The sequence below is a fragment of the Mercenaria mercenaria genome, chromosome 16 (assembly GCF_021730395.1).
Source record: "Mercenaria mercenaria strain notata chromosome 16, MADL_Memer_1, whole genome shotgun sequence".
In the NCBI taxonomy this organism is placed as follows: Eukaryota; Metazoa; Mollusca; class Bivalvia; order Venerida; family Veneridae; genus Mercenaria; species Mercenaria mercenaria.
Genome location: NC_069376.1, coordinates 4,742,913 through 4,769,835, shown reverse-complemented (window position 1 = coordinate 4,769,835; position 26,923 = coordinate 4,742,913). Strand labels below are relative to the sequence as shown.

At 34.5% G+C, this 26,923-nt stretch overlaps 1 protein-coding gene and 1 non-coding gene across 3 annotated transcripts in view; both read left to right on the top strand.

The window, feature by feature from the left end:
- Positions 1 to 26,923, top strand: part of LOC123540141 (uncharacterized) — a 77,905-nt gene that overhangs the window by 20,165 nt on the left and 30,817 nt on the right. The window lies entirely within an intron of this gene.
- Positions 3,078 to 3,150, top strand: Trnaa-cgc (transfer RNA alanine (anticodon CGC)). Its single transcript has one exon. It is a non-coding gene; the product is annotated as a tRNA-Ala (tRNA).

Genomic DNA, 26,923 nt, shown 5'->3' with positions numbered 1-26,923 from the left:
CATATGTAATTATATGATCGAGGGTTTGCCTGATTTTACCAGAAATATTTATCGACGCATGTCGGACTGTTGTTCCATTTCACATGTATAATCAGCACGAAAACAATATTATATATTTATATAATACCACATTCTATATCTGATATGAAATTAATATTGAATCATGAAACAAATTCTACCAATTTAGACATCAATCTCCACATCTCATTCGTGCGAGATTACGTGTTGAGTGAAGAATCTGTTCTACACGCATAATGCTGAGCAGTTGGTATTATTTTTTATATCCTTGGTAAACGACTAGCGATCAAAGTCCCGACCTTCCGCACGAGCGAGACAAAGAGACAAAGACAGTGAGGTCATAGTAAGGCAGAGTAGCTAGTCCAGCGAACAGACTTTATTCTTTAAAAAAAGATCTTCAGATGACTATTATTGCAGCTGGTCAGACGCAGAGAATTTATTCTTGAGACAGTGTCTTTTTATTACAATCAAGCACAACTGCTGGTCAGATGCAAATAATTTATTTCTTAGCGGGAACCTTCTGGTCAAGTGCAGTTACAAGCTCTTAATAATGAATACTAGAAAATATTTCATAAAACCCTCAATAGTTGCAGCGTTCAGATTTAAGAAGTACGGAAAAAGTAAAAGACATATCCTTTCCGCAGCCTTAACGTACTAAAACGTATTAGCGTCTGATGGCCCTTTCACGCTTCCGTAGAAACAACATTTATTACACGAAACTTATTTTGAAAATATTTCTGAAATGTCTAGGTCTGCAGCTCTCAAATACGGTTATATCTTACATCTGAGGCATATACTGACACTCTCAGACAACATCAAAAATGACATTTTGAGCGATTTGATGAAGTTCCAAAATTATCGATGTACCCTTGGTCCGTTACGGACCCCTGTGGGATTTCTGTTTATCCAGAGCTCAAATATGTTTTCATAGATTAAAAGCTGACATGCTGTACTAAATCCCAGGTAATTTCAATTCGTAATAAAGTGCTGAAAATTGGCTCCCCAATAGCAAAAAAAAAAAAGACGGGGTAACCCCTGCGCGTGACCCCTGACTATCTACGAATCAAAATGCGGCTTTCGTTTTCAAGTTTAGCATTTCTACTTTAATTTTATTTACTTCCGGAAATAGCTGAAGGTCGAGTGACGTCATTTTCTGTGTTGTCAAAAACATACATGTGCCTGGCGAGATTGCATAAATATGTGCTGGCCGTCCTAAGGATATCTGTTTCTCCGGATGCTCTGGATATAGATATAGAAATGTAGTTTCGTGTTCAAAATCTAAACACTTAAATTTGAATAATTATAAGTCATATCAAGGAATCAACACACATAATGCATGTTGATTAACCAATTATCAAAAGTATTTTCGATAATGCGAAATGTCGTTTACATAATTTACACCCTTTATCAAATAGCTCATTAAGATATTTCATATCTACAATTCTTCTTTTCGGAACAGGTCCGTGATCACCTGAATGTTATTACATGTTTTAAAAATTTCGACTTTTTCTTTAACACTTTCTTAGCAAATCTCACCAAATGTCTCTAAATACTTTCATGTCGATTCATTTCATCAATTCATTCCGAAATAACCGTTAATATATGCAGCTTTGCATATTCTTTAGATTATTTTGTTAAAAAAATTACGATTAAACGTGTCATTTCTTCATGGGGTAGGGGTAAAATATCGTCAAATATTGAAAAATTGATGTCGGTGATCTCTAAGTATTTATGTGTCTACTTAACGTACACACACTGTGAAACAACATACCAAAATTTTACGTTTTTTTATTGAGTCGATTTTTTATAAACTGGATTTTAAGGCAAAATTTGTAACAAAACTTGATGTGAGTTTTTCGTTCTGACGTCACAAAATCGTCTCTGATGTCCTATGCGTAAATCCTAATTCGTTGAATTTTATACCATTAAGTAGTATTTTCTGAATGCAAAGTGACAATTATTTTGTATTTTTCATTGATATGACATTCAGAGCGCAGGAAAGGAAAAATGCCGAAAGCTCCCGGAACTGGGCGTTGCACAAAAAGTGACGTCAGGGGCCATGTTTGTGACACAATAGCAAAAATCACGAACAATATGGCGATAAAGTAAAACCGGAGCTCAATCGCATATATCTTGAATTTTATACAGTATAAATTTCAGGACGAAATTCGGCAAAAAAATTTGGGGCGCATTCCACCTTAACAATATGAATTCTCAATATATCATTTGATCAAGTAGGGTTGCAAAACATACCATAGTGTACACTAACAATGAAATTGAGCTATCCGTTGGTTAAACGGAATGTTTCCTTTAATTGAATCATTCGCTTATTTATACACAAGGACATTTTTGTTATCATCCATGCGTTTAAAAAAGATCGTCTAACCGCGTATTGTCACATCGTGTAATAATTTAATTTTGCATATTTACAAAAGGTCGTTTAAAGTTAATACATGATATATCTGGCAAATCGTTATACTTTTCTGACTAAAAAATACTGTGTGACAGAAAATGACTGCTAATACAGAAACACTTGGTTTCTTAAATGACTTCATATAAATATCCATATTTTCAGCTCACGTCATTCTTATTTTTTGCATTATACTGATACGTGTATGAAGTATATAAGAAGATACACACAATTCGATATTATTTTTGTATCTTTAGTTATGTAGCAGTGTGTATATAATGCATATAGTTAGTCTATGATATCAATTGTCCGGTTAGCTCAGTTGGTAGAGCATCTGACTTGCATAACATAACACATAACAAACATTTTATTAACTCTAGTAACATGTAACATAACATAAGAGTATACATATACAATGTTCACATGTAAGCAGAAGGTCGCAGGTTCGAGTCCTGTATCGGGCTGCACATTTTTCTGCTCCTATTACATTGGTGCCGTGAGTGTGGTGACTAGCCTTGGAATCCTAGAGCTAGGGTGAAGCAATGGCTGGGTTAGTCAAAAAATCTGAGTTTGTCTTTGAAAAAAGGAGAGAGAAATGTAGCAGTGCGTAAATAATGTATATATTATTAATTAGTCTATGATATCAATTGTCCGATTAGCTCAGTTGGTAGAGCATCTGACTCGCAAGCAGATGGTCGCAGGTTCGAGTTCTGTATCGGACTGCACATTTTTCCGCTCCTATTATAGTTATAAAATAAAAATAGTGATCGGTAGATCAAAGTTGGCAGCAAGCCAAACATACTAAAATATTATTAATGAATCATTTTCCCCTTTCTAAAATAAGTATACAGCATCTTAGAATTTATTTTCCGAAACAACTTGAAGACGTATTACATGGTACCTATCTGCTACCAGTAAATTATGGCTATTAAATGGAAATCAACGAAAACAACTTCAATAGCGTTTTTTTATTTCTCAAAAATTACCAACAGTCTCTCCAAACAAGGCTTGAGTTGTGCGATGTGAACTGTTTTCCAAACATTCATGCCATAGTCCAGCTGATTCTTTGTTTGCCTGTTAGATTCAATTCGTTTGAACGACGGTTTAGTGCCCATAGACGACTAAAAAATTGGACAAGGTCAATAATTGTCTTAACGGTTTGGCCAAAATGATCGTTCACAAAAATGTACCAATTGATGATTTTATAAGTTCTTCGGCGTGGATTCTCACTGATAAAGAATAATTGCTCCTGGCTTTCGTTGTACAAAATAAAACAAAATTACACTTCATAAGCCTTTAAAACAACCTCTGAAAACCCTCACGTACCCCAATTTCTTTCAGGGGGAGGAGATACCCTGAATGTTCTATACTGCCTCGGTTTAAATGTGTGTCTGGATACAGAGTCCCTGCGATTTAAGTTATAAATCACAGACACTTGGGGTTCGGACCTCCACACACACCATTCTCCTACGCCCCTGGTTAAGTTTAGCCAATATATTTTAGCATTTTACCATCTATTGAGCAAAAACGCATTTTGTAACATTTAAGCGTGTTTTTAAAAAATGCATTTTTACCATCAATGCTCTCAATATTACAAGATATGAAACATCTCACGAACACTAGGGAAACAATAGCCAGTTAAACGTTTAAATGAACCCCTACCAATAAATCACTGGTATCAATCGTCAGATCTGTTACCATTCTGTCAAATGACACCGGTCCCGACAACTGTCATTTGTATTCCGACGAGAAATCAATAAATAATATAAATCAATCTATCTAAATTCTATGAAACACTTCCTTGCGAATAGATCCCTGCTTTGAACTGCGCATATCGTTGCCGGGTACCAAAATTGATACTGTTTCGCCTGCATTATACCGGATTATCGCTTCACTACGTGTTACACGAGGTTTGTTTACATAAAGAAGTGATGATCTGGTTTAACATAGCCGTAAGAGTAACAATTTTGGTTCCCGGTTTATGACATGCGCTACACAAAGCGAGGGTACAGCGCAAGCAAGTGTTCCCATTGTTCGTGCAATGTTGCATATCTTCTAGTATTGAGAGCATTGATGGTAAAAATACATGTTTTAAAAGCACGCTGAAATGTTACAAAATGCGTTTTATGATCGTCACATATGCTTTATACATGGTCAAATGCTAAAATATATTGGCTAAACTTAACCAGGGGCGGAGGAGAATGGGGTGTGTGGAGGTCCGAGCCCCAAGTGTCTGTGCGTGTAACACCAAACACGTAAAAATGATACTATTGACTTCCTCATTCGGCGCTCAGCATTAAGAGATATTACTAGCACTAGTCCGCCCTTTATCAGTATATTGTGACTGGGTGGGAGTATCGTGTCGCTTGCCTTCGGTGTGATATTTAAGTGAGGCAGCACTATAACGTCAGGCATTGCGCTCACTGCTACTAACAGACACCTTTTATTGACGGACAAATGGTTGAAAAAGACTTTAAACCGTAACACACTCCCCTACACACACAAACATTCTTTCAGTTCGACATTCAATGTAGTAAAATATTGCGTGGATGTTTAATGAAAGACACTGACTCCAATATGTAATAACTAATAATTTGTACTCCTTTGGCTATCATAAATGTAATATGTAAATTGAGGTATGCTTTCCGTTGTAATTCAAACTTTAAATCTTTTATAAAATCAATATTCCAATAGAGTAATATTATAATAGCTACAGTTTGTTGTCGCAACCATTGCCATGCTTATATCGAAGTGGAAATACCGTATTACCTCTGCTAAAATTATTCTACGGATTTAAATATGAAATCTATATATTTTTTGTATATGATTTTAGGAAACTTTAAGATAAATATTCGTTATCATATTACATACACGAGCTAAATATTTTTGTTCAAATAAAAATATTTCTGCAAAGTGCGAAAACACGAGGAAAGTTTTAAGTATTGTGATTATATGAATACATGAAGACATTAATTGAACAAATTGACAATGGATTGGGATCCTTCAAGGCACAAACAACGGGAATAAACACACGTAGCTTAGGTAACTTTGTACGTATTTAAATTTGCTTTATATAATTAAGTGATTCTTTGCGAACGTTCACCTTTATTAATCCCAATAAGTTGCGTTTTATATTATTATTTTGTCTGTCTACCTTTGGTCGGTGTGAATTTGAGGTGAGATGTTGCTATCACTGTCTATGTGCAAGTATGTTAGACTTCTTACATAATTATTGCATGTTGTTCATATATTACATGTGAAACGCAAGGCACATGCATCATTTTCTTCCATTTATTGGCAAATATCTACCTCTTCAAACTCATTTCTACGTCGATCAATGGACCTTACCTAAATGACTTATTTGGTATTCTTTAATCAGATGAACAAAAATTGCTAATAGCCATAGAACTGAGTTAATTGATTTCTGAAGTAATCAGCTGGTCAAGTGGTGTTTTCTTCGATATTAAAAAAATGACATACCTCAAGTTTATTATTGTCTTTTATTGGGTACCCGTGTCCATTTTTTTTTGGTTTGATAGTAACGAAAACGAAATTGCATTAAAAGTATTATAATATTATTGGTAAATTCATCACAAAAAGTGGCTGTCTGTAAGCAGCGGAAAACCTTTTCATCATAAATTCTTAAGTTTGGTTATATATTTTTTACATCGGCAGTCAGCCTGAAGTCATCAGTCTTTATAACAATCAGTAAGAATTATTTTCTGTGATATTGTTAAATCATTAACCTATAGCGTAAAACGTATGTTTTAAATTAATAGTTGTACAGATAAATTTTACTGGACGATATTAAAACATGTATACACTGTTCCATTAAGGACATATAACAAAGGAAGTACGATAGTACGATGTTTGATCATCGAAACAACGATGTACGTTCGTCTGACATATATTCGTTCAAAACTTATCATTGTCTTTCAGGTTGAATGTTAACAATGACACTGAAAACCAATCTTTGTAGGTAAAAAGGACATTTTCTTAATGATTTGTTCATTTTTGTTTCTTTATTTGTTATGACAATATTGAAATACTTTTAAATCGGTTTGCTAGTGTATTTGTCTTAATTTTCAACCATTTCACCTATGATATAAAGGAAGTCTTGCCTTTTTGTCTTAACTTTCAACCATTTCACCTATGATATAAAGAATGTCCTGCCTTTCGTTTACAACTTATGCAGATGATATGGTCCCCAGACAGAACTATAAGAATACTCCGTCTGTCCGGCCTCAAATCTGGATCCTGCAATTACTCAAAAAGTATACAAGCTAGGTTCAGAAAACGTGAAAAGCAGGCAAAACGTAGATCATGCATATGGATGACTTTTGCCTAAAGGTCATAGGTCATAGTCACTATTGAACGTCAAGTAAAAAACTCTTTAATCCCCATAACTTTTATATGTATTGTTGGATCATTTTAGTTCTACGCAGAAACGTTCCCCTTTATCAGACAACGTGTCAACCCATTGTCTATACTTGTTGGTTTAAGGTAATGTTCATTGTTTAGGTCTATGTTTCACTCCATAACAATCATTTGCATTGGAGGATTTTTCTGTTTTACTACACAGAACTGTTCTAAATAATTACAATATGCGTCGCACACATAACCCATAGTTCTTGGTCAAAGGCCGAAGTCACTATTGAAGGTCAGTTAAAATTGTTTCCTCTCCATAACATTCATGTGCAGCGTTGTTTGTGCAGTGTGGCGGTCGTAAAAATCTCCCCATACATTCAATAAGGGCTGTTATATTTCGATTTTCTCAGATTGTTCAGCACGGATTTTATGTCGTGTTATTGGTACGGTTTGGTTTCTCAGCATGACCGTTTCGGCCTGGATGGTTCCAATATTCCCGCTTTCATAGCCTTCGGTATTGTATAATCACCCCTTGGATATGGTGCCTGCTTTTTAATTTTGTCTTTGGCAGTTCCTGTGATATGCAGGCTCCATAACCTCAGACCCCGCTTCTAAATTCCAGTTTGTTTACTTCTGCCTATTGTTTTCTCGTTTGGGACAAACCCATTAATTTATCTGGGGACCATACGCCGTTTTTCATGGAATTACACGCCTAAACACGTGCATCATTGATGGTTCCATGTGTACCGCCGTATGAATACATCTGCGGATGTCTCTAAATTGCTTTTTGTACTTTTAGCATGTGTAAGTGTTGAGCTCTGCTCAACCCGGGGCTAGAGGGCGTGGACGGAAGCATGCATTTCCACTACCGTTCATGAACAGGCTCAATCAAACCGAGCCTCAACATTTTCGTTTATGTCGTGTTGAACTACCTGTGGAGTTTCCACTTTTTCTTTTTTTGATGGAATGTCTTGGTACTGTACACAAATGTTCCCCATAATGAGACAATTTGTTGCGTACATGACCTATGCTTTTAGCTATAGGTCAAAGTAACTATTGACAAGTAAAGATTGATTTTCTTGTTTCCTGAATGCCTTGGAACATTGTCAATCCTAACACTGTTGCCAACATATGCAAGGGACGAACTCTAATACAGTCTAAGTTTTCCACCCGTATGGGACTTCTGTATTGCCGCTACTATACTCGGTCACTTGTTATAGTTTATTTCCAAATCTTATTTTAACAAATATGTATATTCATCGAAAGTACAAATGTATCAGGAGGAATGTTAAACTGATCTATCTTTGCAAAAGTAATGTTTTTACTCAGTAACTAGCAAAATATATTTAATCTGTAACAGATCATGTCAGACAAGAAAAGCGGAAAACCCCGGTCTGATTGAGTCTGTTAATAAAGGTAAACAACTCAGGTCTGATTGTGTCTGTTAATAAAGGTAAACAACCCTGGCCTGATTGAGTCTAGTTAATAAAAGTAAACAATTCCGGTCTGATTGAGTCTGTTAATAAAGGTAAACAACCCAGGTCTGATTGAGTCTGTTAATAAAGGTAAACAACCCAGATCTGATTGAGTCTGTTAATAAAGGTAAACAACCCCGGTCTGTAAATAAAGGTAAACAACCCCGGTCTGATTGAGTCTGTTTATAAAGGTAAACAACCCCGGCCTGATCGAATCTGTCAATAAAGGTGAACAACCCCGGTCTGATTGAGAAGGTAAACAACCCAGGTCTGATTGAGTCTGTTAATAAAGGTAAACAACCCCGGTCTGATTAAGGTTAACAACCCCGTTCTGATTGAGTCTGTTAATAAAGGTAAACAACCCTGGTCTGATTGAGTCTGTTTATAAAGGTAAACAACCCCGGTCTGACGGAGTCTGTTTATAAAGTTAAACAACCCCGGCCTGATTGAGTCTGTTAATAAAGGTAAACAACCCGGGTCTGATTGAGTCTGTTAATAAAAGTAAACAACCCTGGTCTGATTGAGTCTGTTAATAAAAGTTAACAACCCGGGTCTGATTGAATCTGTTAATAAAGGCAAACAACCCCGGCCTGATTGAGTCTGTTAATTAAGGTAAACAACCCGGTCTGATTGAGTCTGTTAATAAAGGTGAACAAGCCCGGTCTGATTGAGTCTGATAATAAAGGTGAAGAACCCCGTTCTGATTAAGGTTAACAACCCCGTTCTGATTGAGTATGTTAATAAAGATAACAACCCCGGTCTGATTGAGTTGGTTGATAAAGGTAAACAACCCCGGTCTGATTGAGTCTGTTAATAAAAGTAAACAACCCTGTTCTGATTGAGTCTGTTAATAAAGGTAAACAACCCGGGTCTGATTGAATCTGTTAGTAAAGGCAAACAACCCCGGCCTGATTGAGTCTGTTAATAAAGGTAAACAACCCGGTCTGATTGAGTCTGTTAATAAAGGTGAACAACCCCGGTCTGATTGAGTCTGTTAATAAAGGTAAACAACCCGGTCTGATTGAGTCTGTTAATAAAGGTAAACAACCCGGGTCTGATTGAATCTGTTAATAAAAGCAAACAACCCCGGCCTGATTGAGTCTGTTAATGAAGGTAAACAACCCGGTCTGAATGAGTCTGTTAATAGAGGTGAACAACCCCGGTCTGATTGAGTCTGTTAATAAATGGTAAGGAAATGTGTTACAACCGTCATGTCCGCACGTATCGGCTTCAGTCTATGAAATAGATATATTCAATTTATTTTAGACAAAATAAGTCCTTCCTTCCTCCTTAACATACACAAAAACACATTTTATTGAACCAGTTACAATAACTTTGAGCTGCATCAGGAGAAAACCAACATGGTGCATTTGCGACCAGCATGGATCCAGACTAGCCTACGCATCCGTGTGTTTTGATCAGGATCCATGCTGTTCGCTTTCAAAGCCTGTTGCAATTAGAGAAACCGTATGCGAACAGCATTGATCAGGCTGGTCTGGGTCCATGCTGGTCGCAAATACACTAGTTTGGTTTCCTCACGGTACAGCTAGAATTTTGTACTTTAGGTAAATTAAATGATAACGCTATTGGCAAAACAGCAAAATATTTATTTATACATGGTTTATATCAGCCGCTGTTTACTCACTAACAATTCTATATTTGCAAACTGTTTGTTTTCCTTTTACAGTTAAAACCGACACATTGTCATATATGAATTATTGAATTATTGAAATGTTTGTAATTATGAACAAAAGCACAAAACAATAGAGAGAGATAAGCTGGTAATGATGTATACAATGGCGTGACAATGTATAATTATCATAAAGAAACATTTAAATTCACCGCGATAGCCGTTCTCAATGAGTTTTCAAATAATAAGTAATCTGAACCCTGTAGATTTTATACCATTTGTTGTCTTTCAGACATACATATTATAATAAATTATTTGGATCATTGTATCACATATGGATGACATTGATCAAATTACAATCTGAAATAAATAGGTAAGCACGCCGACCTTAAGAAAACTTAATAATACGAGGGGTGTTCCAAAAATAATGTCATTTGTGTTTTATTTCGCGGAAATCGTGTCATGTGTACACAAAACCACCTCGTGTCGATAGAATGATCACTGAATCGTAACATAGGTAAATATCTCGCTCACACCTTCACTGACCTTGGTACAGTGTACATTGCTTTATAGCGTATTCATTACACTTTACACAAAATGACTGGGAAAAGAGCTGAAAATGTGCTTGAAATTAGGGCCTACATAAAAGGTAGGTCGCTACTCGGCATGAAGCTTGTAGATATTCACGTTGAGGTGTGCGACATTTATGGGGAGGGTCAAATGTTTCATAGGACTATTTGTAGGTGGGCAGCTAAACTTAGGACCGGACAGCAGCAACTCAAAGATGCTGCTCGCACAGATCGTCCTGCAACAACTACGCCGAAAGGTAACATCGAAAATATCTTCAATTTGCTAAAAAAGGATGCCCGATTCACCGTAAGACAATTGGCCAAAATGACAAACTTGTCGTTAGCACGAGTTCATGGAATTATGAAGAAACACCTAAAACTTAGAAAAATAAATGCAAGATGGATACCCCATTGGTTAACAGATGAACAAAGGAGGACCCGTGTAACAATTGCAAAAAAAACTTAAGAACATGTACCCAAATTTCAGCAAAAAGGTTTTTGATAATATAGTTACTGGTGATGAAACCTGAGTTTATTATTTTGAACCAAAGCGGAAGTATTCCAACCGAACTTGGGTCACCAAAATTGCGAGACGCCCAAGTATTGCCAAACGAATACGAACGGTGAAGAAGGTTTTGTATGTATTTTTTCACACATAAGGGTCCAATCATTCAAATTCTGGTACCAAAAGGCAGCACGGTCACAGGAAAATTCTATAAAAAAGTTGTTCTAAGAAAATTGATGAACTACTACAAAAGTCGCCGCCCCAAAACGGGACTTAAGTACCTCCGACTTTTGCATGATAATGCACCCGCTCACAAGGCACGCATTGTGACCGAGTTTTTGGAGTCAGAGAAGGTTACCGTCCTTCCACACCCTCCGTTTTCGCCAGACCTGGCCCCCTGCAACTATTTTCTGTTTCCCAAACTTAAATATCATCTGTCTGTAAAGAGATACAAATCGAGAAATGCTCCTGGATCTGCTGTTTATCAGTATCTGATGGGTGTTCCCATAGAAGAGTAAGAACAATGCTTCCAAAAGAGGATCGATCGGCTCAAAAGGTGTATTCAGGCTGACGGAGAGTATTTTGAAGGGCAGAGCAAGTTAAAATGATCAGAACATTTGCAGTATAGGAGAACCGATGCAAATGACATTACTTTTGGAACACCCCCGTACCTGTCTTTATCTCAAGGGAAGGTATTTATTCTTATTTAATTGACCGTTACGTATATGTTTGCACGGGCAATATAAAAACATTTTTATGATAGTTTCGTGTAATGATTTAAAGAATGTCCTTTTATAGCTGGTCCAGTGCAGATGTTGCATATATTTGGTTTATTCTTCATGTATGCTAAATATAAAAGCTATTTGTAAAGCATTGATTTTAACCGGAAATGAATCGCCAGAATCTGTTAAAGTATTAAGATTGATTGCATTCTCGAATTGATGGATTTTGACCGGAAGACAATACAATACAAGGGATAAGTAAAATGACTGGTGGCACTTTTAACAATTTATCGTACAAACTACCAGCATTAACTTAATTTAAGAACAAAGATGTAAAAAAACTGACCGAATTACACACTCGAGTATTAATTCCATTAAAGTGACTGGCCTCCAAATCGTTCGACAACAAGACATTCTGTTAGATATCTCGAACCAAATGCTACATTTCTTAAGAAGGTTTTAAAACTTACTGACAAACTACATGTATATGTTACGGAAACACATGAGAATTTGCTGTTTTTACTACGTTCAACGATGAAAATCGACAACAGTTTAGTTTGGCTCCTTCGTTGTCCAAAAGTGTATTTTCGGGTGAATTTAAAATTTAAGTTATTTACGTTCTGGCGTCTCCATAGCCATCTTATGTTTTCTTGTTCTAAAAGTTTTATTTCGACTCCTACATTGCCAATGTGTATGTACAGAACAAAACATATACTATATTTATTTAAGTATGGCAATTGTAGAATATTTTTCTTTGTTCCGTTAAAACCGATACGTTGTAATTCATTATTTGTTGAAATGTAGACATTTTTGTAGTTATGAACAAAAGCATTAAACAATATAACATATATTAAATTACTACAGACGACCGTCAAAACTAATTACAGTAGTTAAGCTATAGAAACTCATACTATACGCCGCGCCGCGTTGTCTCAGATAATGGTGATTTGGATCATTTTATCAGAAACAGATAACCCTCAAATAAAACTTGTAAGAAATAGATGACCCTAGCGTAATTACACCTTACTTTGTCTCCTAGGAGGGTATTCATTTTTTTGCAATCGACGTAGTTGTCAAGTACAACCATAATTTTAAAAAGAAAAAAAGAAAAAAAAACAAGAAAAAAAAAACAGCTTTGAACATTGTCTTCAATAATTGTTCTTTATTAGCTGGTTAAGGTCAGAGCTTGCAAATAGTTTGTTAATTTTACGCATGGTATATGTAATATTCCAGATATTTATATTATGGTTGAAAGGTATTATCGGTTTTAAAATGTAAGCATGTTCCTGGAAGCTAATTACTTCAATTTCTGCAGTTAAAATAGTACTTATAGACATCTAAAAGAAAATGTCAAAAAAATAGAGAAAAGTGGAAACAAGTTGACAGAATGAATATTAGACCCAATTCTTATTGCGGGTGTAGACTCTGTTATCGTCATTTAACTCGGTAACTGAGATATTTCGTCATTTTCTCAAACAATGAATTTATAAAATAGAACAATACAATGAATATCAAGATGATATTATACACTGACTTCATCAGATTAAACAGAAAGAACTCATACGAATTGTTTGAAGTACACTGGGTATCTGAGAAAGTTACAAAATACACGAAAATTGAAACTGAATATTAATCAAACCACTGGAGAGTACATTTTTCTTTGCATTAACATGATAGTCTCTATTTCTACGTTAAATGATGTCTTGAACAATATGAATAATAGTTTGTTGTCTTTAAATTCATAATGCGAAAGTGGTCTTGTTTTAGTTTTAACTGTACTATCCAAAACAGAGGATAATTCAAAATTATTACAAATACTAGACTAGTTTTAAAGATAAGTTTCCTTGAATTCACCTATTTATCTTAAAAGTCGAGTTCACATAGAATTTGAAATATTTTGATATACTATATTCATATCTAGATTGCTGATTTCTTCTTCAATCGTATTGTCAAAAGTGTATATTGGAATATTTTGAACACTGGTCACTGACTCTACATGCAAGATCACGGAAATCAGGTTTTCAAAGGTTTCTGAGATTTGACTCAGTCGACTCTTTGGCTGAGTGGTTAGGGTATTGAATTTTCACCCGTGCGATCCGGGTTCAAATCCCACCTCAGGCACATGGAATTTTATATAATAAAATTCTATCCTCTTCAATTTCTGTTATGCCTTAAAGGCGTAAGATGGGGTTCGTCTGAGAAACAGACATTATCTAGTGCCTAAAATGACACTTTCTTTGCCAATATGGCATTCACGTCGTCATATATGATGACTTTTATGAAGATTAAACCCAATCTCTGTCAACTGTGTCAGGGGTCGACTCTTTCGCTTAGTGATTAGAACACTGATCTTCCTCCTGAGCGGCCGGGGTTTGAATCCCGCCTCAGGCAAATAGGATTTTCCATGATAAAATTCTATCCTCTTTATTTTCTGTTACGCTCTTACGTAGGAAGAATGTATATTGAGCTAGTTTCTAAAACAAGTGTAAAAAATGTTTGTTTCCGGTTTGATCTATCGCTGTAGTGGGCAATTTCCTTTTGACATGTTCCCGCTGGCATACCGTAGAGTTTTCAAAGTTGGTATACATGGATAAAGAGTAGGGCCTTAAAGAAACTAATATTTTTTCTAATCGGTGTGGAAATTTGACATCCGAGGTATCGTTAGATTAAGTAAAAGTCTCATACAGGGTTTGCCTGTAACGAAATTGTGTGACAACCTGATACAAAAATGAAAACAAGAAATAAAATGAAGAGAACCTTATAACTACCGTATAAATAATTAAGCCCTTGGTTGTTCTCTATAAAAACGTGCATATAAAAATCCAAGTATAATTGATTGAGCTAGTGATGCAGAAAATACTAATAAAATGAGAAAATCAAGAAGACTGATAAACGTTTCAATGAATGTGATAGTTATAACAAAATAATTGAAATAACTCTTATCCAGTACAGGTAGCAATAAATGCTTTAATGTTTAAGGAGTGTACGCTATAAGTTTCGGAAGTGTGATGACTTCATATGTGTCTGAATAATAACCGGAAATGTTTTCCTTATGCGTGACGTTAACACTGTACAAGAAAACAAAACATAAAACCTACATGAAAAACTCATAGTGTGTCTGCACATATCAGATGAAAAAAGTTCTAAATTGATAATCTATTGCTTAAGATGACCTGTTTCTGTCTGCTGTCTAAACGACGACCAAAATTACCTGCACGGAAACAAAGTATGATAATAGTTTCAATCTGATATCAGCAATGTATTTTGTAGTGTCAATTCATCAGAATTTGGCACATATTTTAACTAAGCTTCAGATATGAGTTAGAAGAAAAATATGTTTAATATAGACTGAGTGTCTTATATACATAATGTATTTGTTGTTAAAAAGTATTACTTACAATGCAAAATAATTTATATATAATTAATTGATTTAACGAGCATTGAAATTCACCAATTGTCTTTGTAGTATTGTTAAATTACATTTTTGCCAATTATTTTAGCATCCTACTTTTTGGTCGCTTATTTTGTAATATTCATGGACATGCGAAATATCAAAACAATATGATGTCTAATTATGCTGACTGTACAAACAGGCAAAAGTCTACATTACATTTATAATACTTTTCACAAATTGATAGAAGAGTAGTTGAGAAAATCAGTAAAATTACAATTTCAAGCCTAAAAGCTTTGAATAGGACATTGAACACTATAGACGTAATATTATGCTATTTTAAGATATCAAAGAAATATCGTATTGTTAGTGCAAGGTTATAGAAAATTAAATCCAACATAAAGCAAATAATTACACCAATTTGAAACCAAAACCTTAGTTCCTTAGTGTAATACAGGTACAAAATCATACGATATATAAATACCTTTTGTACTTGAAAACCAATTCACAAAGAGTTATTTGTTTTTTTTTAATTGGTGATTGCATATTTTTCACGAGTACCTAAATTACATGTATCGTATTTCAGAAGACTTTAAAGATTATCAATCAAGATTTCAGACATTAATGAATTTGGGTTTAAAAGCCATTTCGATATGACAAACACTCTGTCTTTTTTTTTTAAAATTTGTTTTATGGGTCAAAATAAGGGATGATATTGTAAAATCACTGTTTGAGATATTTTATTTCGATTCTAACAGGTTTTCAAGGATTGTTATATACGTCCTTGACGGTATCGATAATATATTTGCCTGAGCGCGCCAATATGCCGTCTAACGCTATGACATAATAATTTTGACGTCATAAAAGTGAATTGTTGAATAATAACTCACAGTTTTCAGCCTTCTTTATTTAATAAGAAAAATTAATTAAAGTGTATTATAGCAACATTATAAAAGATTATGTGCGGGGGGAAAGTCTGTTGCTAAGTTTTGATGTGTCTGATAGTCGTTGTTTGTGGCGAGACAGTTGTATCACCTTTCATTACTTTGATGAAAAAACTTAAATCAAAGCAAGTAGTATTTGCCTGCGTCTAATAGATCTTCCGTTGACATGATTAAAATACCATATTCATTAAGCCTTGTTTAAATAGAAAAAGTGGAAACCCATGCGCTAATATTTGATTAAATCAATTGAAAATGTAAATTTACAGTCTATCTTTTGATCAAGTAGGGTTGTAAAACATACCATAATGTGCTCTAACGATGAAACTGAGCTATCTGTTTGTTAAGCTAAATGTTATCTATCGCTGAATCATTCACTTTATTCATACACAATGATATTGTTGTTAATTTCAATGCGTTTAAAAATGATCGTCCAACTTCGTATTTGTCACAGCATGTTAACTTAATTGAATATTTGTAAAAGGTCGTTTAAAGTTAATTCATGAGATGTCTGGAAAATCGTTATATTTTTCTGATTCTGCGTAAAAGAAAATTGTTGTTTATACAGAAATAATTTGTTTCTTAAATGACTTCATGTAAATATCCATCTTTTTTGTTCACGCCATTAGTATGTTTTTTTTTTGTTTTTTTTTTGTTTTTTTTTTGCATTACACTTGATACGTGTATGAAGCTCACAAGAAGATACACAAAATCCGTTATCATTTTTAGTTATAATATAAAAGAAGTGATCAAAGTTTGCAGCAAGCCAAACATGCTAAAATGCTATTACCATGTGTAAAGACTAAGTCTGAAGAAACGTCGAAGGATTTAAAATTAATAAACTATTTCTATTGCAATCATGTTTAAAATTATGGCATCTGTTATATCTCATCTCATACGCAACTGCAGCACTATAGTAGATGTGAAAGTATAATGGCTGGTTCAACTGTTAACTATCTATCGTACAAAAAAAAAATGTAATCTTACTATAGGAAATTTTTGGTATTTTCATATCCGGGATAGTACCTTGTACTAATTATATGTATATAATTATATGTATTTGCATTTTGATATTTTGATTAACGTTTTCCCGCCATTTGACGTTACGTTATCAGTTTTACGTCACGTCCGTTGTTTATATTTGTATGTGTATTATCCTGATGAAGGCGTTAGCCGAAACGTTGATGAGATAAAAAAAAAACTATACATAATACGTGTTGTTGTTGAAATACCTATCGCACTATCTATCGTACAAAATACCAGCATTAAATCAATTAAAGAGCAAAGACGTCAACAATCAAGCCGAATTACACATTCTAAAAATAATTGAATAAAAAAAACAAAGGCGGAATTACACATTCCAGCATTAATTTTATGAATGAGCAAAGACGGCAAAAAGCCGGGCGAATTACATAATACAGTATCAGTTCAATACAAGAGCAAAAATGTAAACATACTGCTGAATTACACAATCAAGAATTAATTCAACTTAAGTATAAAACAGGTCACGGAAATACACATTCAATCATTAATTCAGTTAAAGAGCAAAAGCATGATAATATATCTTTACAATGTTTATTTTAATTACATACAATTGGTACGAAGTGTAAATTATTTTGTTGTGTTAGTTTTAAGCAGACTGGGTGAGAATATACTTTTTATAACGTGTTAGAAAATTTATTTTGTAATTTCTCATTCGTATTTAAATTGAAATTCATATGTAACGTAATAAGTAAGTCGTTATTATATAAAACGTATCATAAAATCTATCGATTTGAAATTGTTTGAAAATGTTTTAGATAGACCTGTCAAAAAGTTTCACAAATAGATATTTTTCAAAAAAAAAAACCCAGTTAATTCACAATAATTTATCACATCAAGGTGAATCGTGCCTGCTTTTTAATTTTGTCTTTGTCAGGTCCTATGATATGCAGGCTCCATAACCTCAGTCCCCCTTTCTAAATTCCAGTTTGTTTAGTTCTGCCCAGTGTTTTCTCGTTTAGGGCAAACCGATTATTTTAATTGGGGACCATATGCCGCTGTTCATGGAATTACACGCTAGTGTATCATTGAAGGTTCCATGTGAACCGCCGTATGAACACATCTGCGGATGTCTCTAGAATTTCTGTTTTGTACTTTTAGCATGTGTAAATGCTGAGTTCCGCTCAACCCGGGGCTAGAGGGCATGGACGGTAGCATGCATTTCCACTTCCGTCCATGAAAACAGGCACAATCAAACCGAGGCTGCAACATTTTCCTTTTTGTCGTGTTGAGCGAAAAGTGGAGTTTCCAGTTTTTCTATTTTAGTTTCCGAGACAACTGGAAGACGCATTACATGGTACCTATCTGCTACCAGGAACTTATGGCTGTTAAATGGGAATCAATGAAAACAACTTCAATAGCGTTGTCTATTTCGCATAACTTACCAACATGAAGTAAATTAATAGTTAAGTTCAAACACATAAATGATAAAATTTAAAGTTCCAAGTCTCTCTAAACAGGGCTTGAGCTGTATGATGTGAATTATTTTGCAAACTTTTATGCCATAGTCAAGCTGATTCTATGTTTACCTGTTGGATTTAATTCGTTTGAACGACGCTTTACTGTTTCAGCAAGGTCAATAATAAAGAACAACTGTCTAAATGGTTTGGCCAAAATTATCGTTCACAAAAATGTACCAATTGATGATTTGGAAGTTCTTCAGTGTGGGACTCTCACAAACAAAGGATTATTGTCCTTGGCTTTAGATGTACAAAATAAAACAAAATTACACTTCATAAATCTTTAAAACAACCTTTGAATAACAAGAAAACGCGTGAAATCGCTCACATATCCCAATTTCTTTCTTGAGGAGGAGATACCCGGAAGATTTTATACTGCCTCGGTTAAAATTTGTGTCTGGATACAGTACTGAGACCATGTGTATTTAAGTTATAAATGTTAAGTTTTTGTTAAGATTACTCTTCGTTGCTAAACGTGTATTTTAATTATCAATATTTACATTTCGACTCCTTCGTTACCAAACGTGTTTTTTAGTTATTAGTTTTCACATTTCGACTCCTCCGTTACCAAACGTGTATTTCAGTTATCAATATCTACATTTCGACTCCTCCGTTAACAACTTATTTCCAGCCGAAGCCAAAGGTAGCTGTCAAATTTACCTCCCCAGAATCGAGTCTAGGCCTATGCTGCTGGAAACAGTACCAATTTAGGTTAATCACCTAGCGCTGAACACTAGTCGTAATATCTGCCCCGACCGGGAATCAAACCCGGACCGCAGTCGTTAAAGTCCAATCTGCCAACCACTGCGCCACTGACTCAAATAATTATACTAACTTAAAGAAAAATAAGTTCTGGCTCCTCCTTTGCCACCCTGTTTATTTCTATTTTCAATATATACATTCTGGTTCCTCCACTGCCTTCCGGTGAATTTAAATTTGCAGTATTTATATTCTGGCTCCTCCGTAGCTATCCTATGTATTTTTATCCTAATAGCTTTATTTTTCCTCCTATGTTGCCATCGTGCATGAAGTAATTTTCACTACTCCCATATTCTCTCCTCCGCTGTCATCCTGTATATTTTATTTTTAGTGTTTACATAATAACTCCTGTCTTTCTACACAGTATTTCCGCGCATGCTTTATCCATTGGAACCTTTCTAATATTCACTGTTAACTTTGCTACTCTGGTCTTGTTTATTATTATTTCTATTAACATAAGATTCTTAAAAAAAAAACATTGTGGTAGCCTAGCGGCACCTGGCCGTGTCACACCAAGGACGTAAAAATTGTACTATTAGCTTCCTCACCCGGCGCTCAGCATTAATAGGAGGATATTGTTAGCACTTGTCAGCCCTTTGTCAGTATATTGTGACTGGGCGTGAGTATCGTGCCTCTTGACTACGGTATGATATTTTAGTGAGGCAGCACTATGAAGTTAGGCATAGCGCTCACTGCTACTAATAGAAACCTTCGTTTATTGACGGACAAATTGATGAAAAGGACTTTAAAGGCCTAGACTTTGGCAGTGGGCCAAGGGATTTCTGTCTTCACCAGCACAGTTGGGGGCTAATGACCATCACAGTATGGTTCCAATAAACAAGGGTCATTGTTTATTGGAGAGTCAGTCTACCTTACCAGTGTATCTATTAGTGAGAAGGAGAAACAATGGTATTTATTTTAAATTAATGCTTAATAGATAACTTTTAAAGTTATACTAGTTTTTTTTGAGTGTGGGGGGGAGGGGGGGGGGGCATTTCTATGTAAAGAAAAATATTTGTTGATCAAACACAATAATAAAATAATCAGAAACTTATTTTCACAAAAATGAAATAATGAGAAACTTACTTAAATATGCAAGTTTTTATTTTTTCAAATTCTGTCTGGAGAATTGTGATATTTAAAAAAAATGTGACTTTCACTCATTTAAAACTTGCAGTATACTGTAAATAACATTTGTCTAAAATGGAAAACAGAATGTGCATTTCAAAGTTACAAAGCAAAGCATGAAAAAAAGTCCCTTTTGGCAACATACTGAAAATGAAAATTGAGTATAGATGGAACACAATAATTGATTACATGAATACAAGAAAATAAATTTCCAGTTCGAAAAATATTGTTTGTCAGCACAAAGAACTCATGAAGTTTTCACCATACTTGTGTTTTATTATCATTATTATTTTCAATATCATTACTGCATCTTTTATCATCCTATATGTAATATAATAATAATTATTATTATTATAATAATAAAAATAATAATAATCATAATCATTATTATTATAATAATAATGATGATTATTATTATCATTATTATAACATTAAAGTAATAGTTATTATCATCTGTATAATATCAAAATAATAATAATTATTATTATCATTCCACATTCACTGAAGAAAAATTAATTTCTTTCAGCTCCACTGCACACATCTTCATGGTCTACTTGGGGTCCCTGCTGTGCTAATTACCCTCTAATCAGTTGCTATTACATAATCGCTGATAAGCAGCAGATAAGATGGGAGTTGTATATTGGATTGGGGGGGGGGGGCACTTATATAGTAATGAATCTAGGCCTTTAAACCGTAATACACTCACATACACACACAAGCATTCTATAAGTTCGACATTTAATGTAGTATTATATTCCTTGGATCATGATGTTTTATAAAAAAACACTTACTCCAATATGTAATATCTATTAATAATTTGTACTCGTTTTGGCTATCAATATGTAAATAGAGGTATGCTTTCCGTTGTAATACAATCTTTAGATATTTTATAAAATCAATATTCCAATAGAGTAATATTATAATAGCTAATGTTTGTTGTCGCCACCATTGCCATGCTTATATCGAAGGGGGAATAACGATTAAACTCTGCTAGAAATTAATTTACGCATTTAAATATAAAGTGCATATATTTGTATATGATTGTAGGAAAGATAGATATTCGTTCTCATTTTATATACACGAGTTAAATACTTTTGTTCAAATAAAAATATTTCTGCAAAGTGCGAAAACACGAGGAAAGCTTTAGGTGTGAATATCTAAACACATTAATTGACCAAACTGACAATGGACTGGATTCTTTCAAGGCTCAAACAACGGGAATAAACGCACGTAGCTTAGGTAACTTTGCAGGAATTTCAATCTGCTTTAATTAATTGCAACGGTTTACCTTTATTAATCCAAATAAGTTCATTTTACAGTATCAAACTGTCTTTTTCTCTTTGGTTGATGTGAATTCGAGATGACATGTTGCTATCATTGTATATGTGCACGTATGTTTCTATTTTATTATCACAGCAGCGTTGTTTGTGCCGTGTGGCGGCCGTAAAAAGTCTCCCCGTACATTCAATCAGGGCTGTTATATTTTAATACTCTCAGATCGTTCAGCACGACTTTTATGTCGTGTTATTAGTACTGTTTAGTTTCTCAACATGACCATTTCGGCCTGGGTGGTTCCAATACTCCCGCTTTCATAGCCTTGGGTATTGTATAATCACCCCTTGGATATGGTGCCTGCTTTTTAATTTTGTCTTTTGACAGTTCCTATGATACGCAGGCTCCATCCCCTTCCATCAGATCCCCTTTCTAAATTCCAGTTTGTTTAGTTCTGCCCATTGTTTTCTCGTTTGGGGCAAACACTTTACTTTATCTGGGGACCAAACGCCGCTCTTCATGGAATTACACGCCTCAACACGTGTATCATTGAAGGTTCCATGTTCACCGCGGTTTAAATACATCTGCGGATGTCTCTAAACTGCTTTTTGTACTTTTAACATGTGTAAATGTTGAGTTCTGCTCAACCCAGGGCTAGAGGGCGTTGACGGTAGCATGCATTTCCACTACTGTCCATGAACAGGCTCAATCAAACCGAGCCTGCAACATTTTCGTTTTTGTCGTGTTGGGCGACCTGTGAAGTTTACACTTTTTTCTATTTTCTTACATAATTAGTGCATTTTGAATCCTACTTTACATGTTAAACGCACGTTTATTATTTTCTTACATTTATTGGCAATTATATTACCTCTTAAAACCCATTACTATGTCGATCAATGGACCTTACCTAAATGACTCACTTGATATCGTTGGATCATAGGAACAAGAATTATTAATTACCATTGAATTCAAAGGCATTTAAACCCATAATAACAGAACATGTGAGAAGAAACAGAATGTACTGACCCTACTTGTCTTATGCACATTGTGAATTTTGGTTAAGATATCTGTGTTCTGGTGTACTAATTTGTACTTCTAAATGAGCGGATATTTATCAGATTGTAATCACTGTAGAGTTAATTATTCATTTTGAATTCTATATTCTGTATATAACGCAGAAATCTATTATCATATTGTCATAATAAATAAGCACTAGCAACATCTTTAATAGATTTTTTTCGTTTGTAGTGATAATAGGATCTGTAAAATTCCGAATGATAAAACATTACCTAATAATATACCAACAAAATGATAAACATCCTCCTCAACATGACCATTATGACAATAACAATCTACCGTCAGTTTATTATTGCCTTTTTCTGGGTACCTGTGTCCGTTTTCTACGGTCCGATATTAGCAAAAATTAAATCATTAATAAAAACACCATGCCAAACGAGGCGATCCGTAAACAGCGGAAACCTTTCCATAAATTCTTTAGTTTGCTTAATATTTTTACTGCGGCATTCAGCTTTAAGTCATCAGTCTTAATATTAAAATAGAATAGTTTTCGGTGAGGTGATATTGTTTACTCATTTATCTGTCGGTGAAGTGATATTGTTTACTAATTTATCTGTCGGTGAGGAGATATTGTTAACACATTTTTCTGCTGTATTACGTAAATCATATGTTTAATAGTTGTGTAGTTAAATTTTACTTGTCAATGTTAAAACATTTATATGCTGTTCCATTAGGGACATTGCCTTTTTAAAACACATGTAAAAAAAGGAAGTACGATTGTACGATTTTTGATTGTAAAAAAAGACGTGTGCTAATGCACATGCCTACCGGATGTTATTTACATATGTTCGTCTGACATGTATTCGTGCAAACAATACTATTGTCCTTCAGTTTGAAATGTTAACAATGACACTGAAAACCGATCTTCGAAGGTAAAAGGAACATTTTCACATGTTTTTTTGTTGTTGTAGATTTGTACTGACAAGATTAAATTACATTTAAATCGGTTTGCTATTGTCTGCACTTTAAACAATATCACCTGTCATATTAACTGAAGAAGCTTTCGTGTGTACGGACCCTCCATAAGGATTTTAATTTACCCAACATACAAAACATTTTCACGTATATAAAAATAAAGTCGGCAACAAATGGAGGTTTTAAATGAGGTCGTAGAAATTTAGCGGTGTGCCGTAACCATGGAAACGGCTTCTGAAGCTGGTAATCGCTGAAACTAAAAATCTTTCTTTTGTCATATTTAAAAAAGTAATGGTATTAGAAACTTGAATTTTTCATATTTTCAATAAGTTATGAATACCTATTATTTGCAGCGATTATGTTCTAAATATCTTATAAAATTTATTGATTGTCCTCAGCACGTGCAGTTTTAGTAATTAGCACGAGCATTCAGTTGTAAACCAACAAGGTGCCTTGTTTAATCAGAAAATATTTTTTGGACATAATTACAACTATGGCTGAATTTCGGCTTGAACATATTGTATAATACGCATGCAATTAAATTTCTTAAAATTTTATACGTCGGTTTAACACCATTCCATATATTAATGCAGCGGATTACATGCCATATACGTTATTCCTTCGTTTCTTTTTTCTTTTATCATATTGTCATAATAAATAAGCACTAGCAACATTTTTAATAGATTTTTTTCGTTTGTAGTGATAATGGGATCTGTAATATTAATGCAGCGGATTACATGCCATATACGTTATTCCTTCGTTTCTTTTTTCTTTTATCATATACGTTATTCCTTCGTTTCTTTTTTCTTTGATATGTATTGAAGGCCGGTCCGAATATAGCCAAATGTTAAATGACAAATATTTAATGGTAAATGCAAATAACTTAATGCTAAACGCCAAATACTTAATGCTAAATGCAAATTATTTAATGCAAAATGCCAAATACTTCACATAAAATGCAACATACCAAATGATGTATGCCTAAGGAAGGCCAATGCGCAATGGTAACTGCAAAGTGTTAATGCAAAATGAAAAATGCTATTTATGAACTGTTTATTTCAAATATTGTCTTTCGAACGGTACTTGTCATTGATAATTTTTTTTTTGTTAAAACAATAAATGTCAAAATGCTCATTGCTAAGTTTTCATTGAAATAAAGAGCTGAATATATCAGTTATATAATCATTGCTCTTTTTCACATAATTTTGTCTCTGTTACATATCTTAGTCTTTTATATAATAAACATTTTACAACAAAATGTTTTGGTTCCATGTCCCCGTAACAACTACAACGTTATTGCTTTATATTAGGAAGGCAGAACTTTTTTTTCAAATGAGTAAAAGTTACATCCATTAGTTGAAGAGATAAAGATCATAAAGATTGATAATTTGAGATTTACCATTTATCATTTGACAAAAAGAATTTGTTTTTATCTTCTTCTTCTCGTTCGCAACCTACCTGTCAGACCAGTAGCCTCGATAAAACTTGTGGTTTGCCGCAGATCCTCAATGCCTATATATAGTTTCTAGTGCATTGAGGTATCTATCGGCCAGTCGCAGCTACTTATGTTCATGCCTTTTACATCTCTGAAGTATATGCTACGCAGTCTGATCTTCCTCACCACATGAACAAGTTGGCGATGGTACCAGTCTGTATTGCTTGTACATGTGAGCATTGAGCTTGCTGTGCCCTGAGCGAAGCCTGACCAGCATCACTTGTTCAGACCGATCAAGGAGTTGAAAAGCATCTTCCTCTATCCTTGGTCTCGTAAGTGCCTTGATGATGGCGGCTTTCTCCTTGTAACTCACAGGTTTTGTTGGTTGTTCTGACTGAGCTTCTAGCTTAGCCAGTTTGTCTGCCTCTTCATTGCCTGCAAGTCCACAATGGGATGGAATCCACTGAAGTGCTACTTTGCAGGTTATACTCAGGCTCTGTATTCTCCTGGCTAGCTGCGGAGCTTTATTGTTGATCAGAACTTCCATAACAGACAGTGCATCTTTGAGAGAGGCGACTGAGGAGCGTTCTTCTGCCGAGTCTTCAACCATTGAGACGGCTTTTATGAGTGTTTCAGTCTCTGCTTTGTAATTGCTGCAGTGTTTTCCTGTGGCTGCATTTAGAGTTTTAATGACATTTAGCATTTTGTATACGGCATATAGTATTTTGTATGTAGCATTTAGCATTAAGTATGTGAAATTAACATTAAGCTATTGACATTTAGCATTAACAACTTCTTATTTAGCATTTGGCAGTTAGCATAGCGCATCGGTCCCCACTAACTGCGCAGGGACAATGAGCCCAAGTGTTACGAAAAGTGAAGTTCGCCAAGCATTTAAGATGATGTTTGATGATCTGTTTTTGCAATTCAAAATGTAGTTCCATCTTGTATATGAGTCAGATAAGGATGTGACAGTTATAGGTTTGGCTTAGCTGTATTGCTTAATGTATTGAGAAAAGATCTAGATCTCTTTCACTGTGAATTTCCATATCTACATATATACGGGTTATCGCTTAATGACAAATTTCATGGGAGTATTTTCAGATGGTGATGTTTTTCAGACAGATAGTGTTTCTTGAATATATGTAATCTAACATCTCAATATATTTTTTATTTCATTTTTGGTGAGAAGACATGTTATATTTAATGTTTATATCATCGAAATGCTGTAAAGCACTGAAAATGAGGTCTCAAGATTTAATTGTTTATATGAAACAAAGGAAGAATGTAACTTCGTACCATTTCGGTATTTTCACTCAAAGTAAATTGATTCTAATATAGTGTGCATATCGAAAAGTATCGAAACAGTCGTACAAAGTTGCAATAAAGAATTATCCCTAGAAATGAGACGTCTAGGATTTATTCAAGTTGCTCAAATTGAGTAAGGGGTAGTGCGTGGGGTGGGGGGAATCCGGGGTTTGGCTATCCGGAGTTATTCATCAACACTTGAAATTCGTCTTTACACATTACCCCCTACTAACGTTCTGTTTGCTTCTTAAAACGAGATTATGGTATTTGTATGTTTTACAATGTTTAGAATGTAAGTCATCATAGTGAAACAATCATTTGGATTTCATTTTGTTTTTCATTTGGTCAATAAACTGTAAAGTGTTTTTGTATATAAAATAACTAGAATTATGCGACTTATTGAAGTAACGGAGCCGGAATGAAAACGTTTAAAGATACCATTTACTTACCATCCTTTTGCAAACTGTCACTTTAACATATGTATTAAAAGAGGCATCTT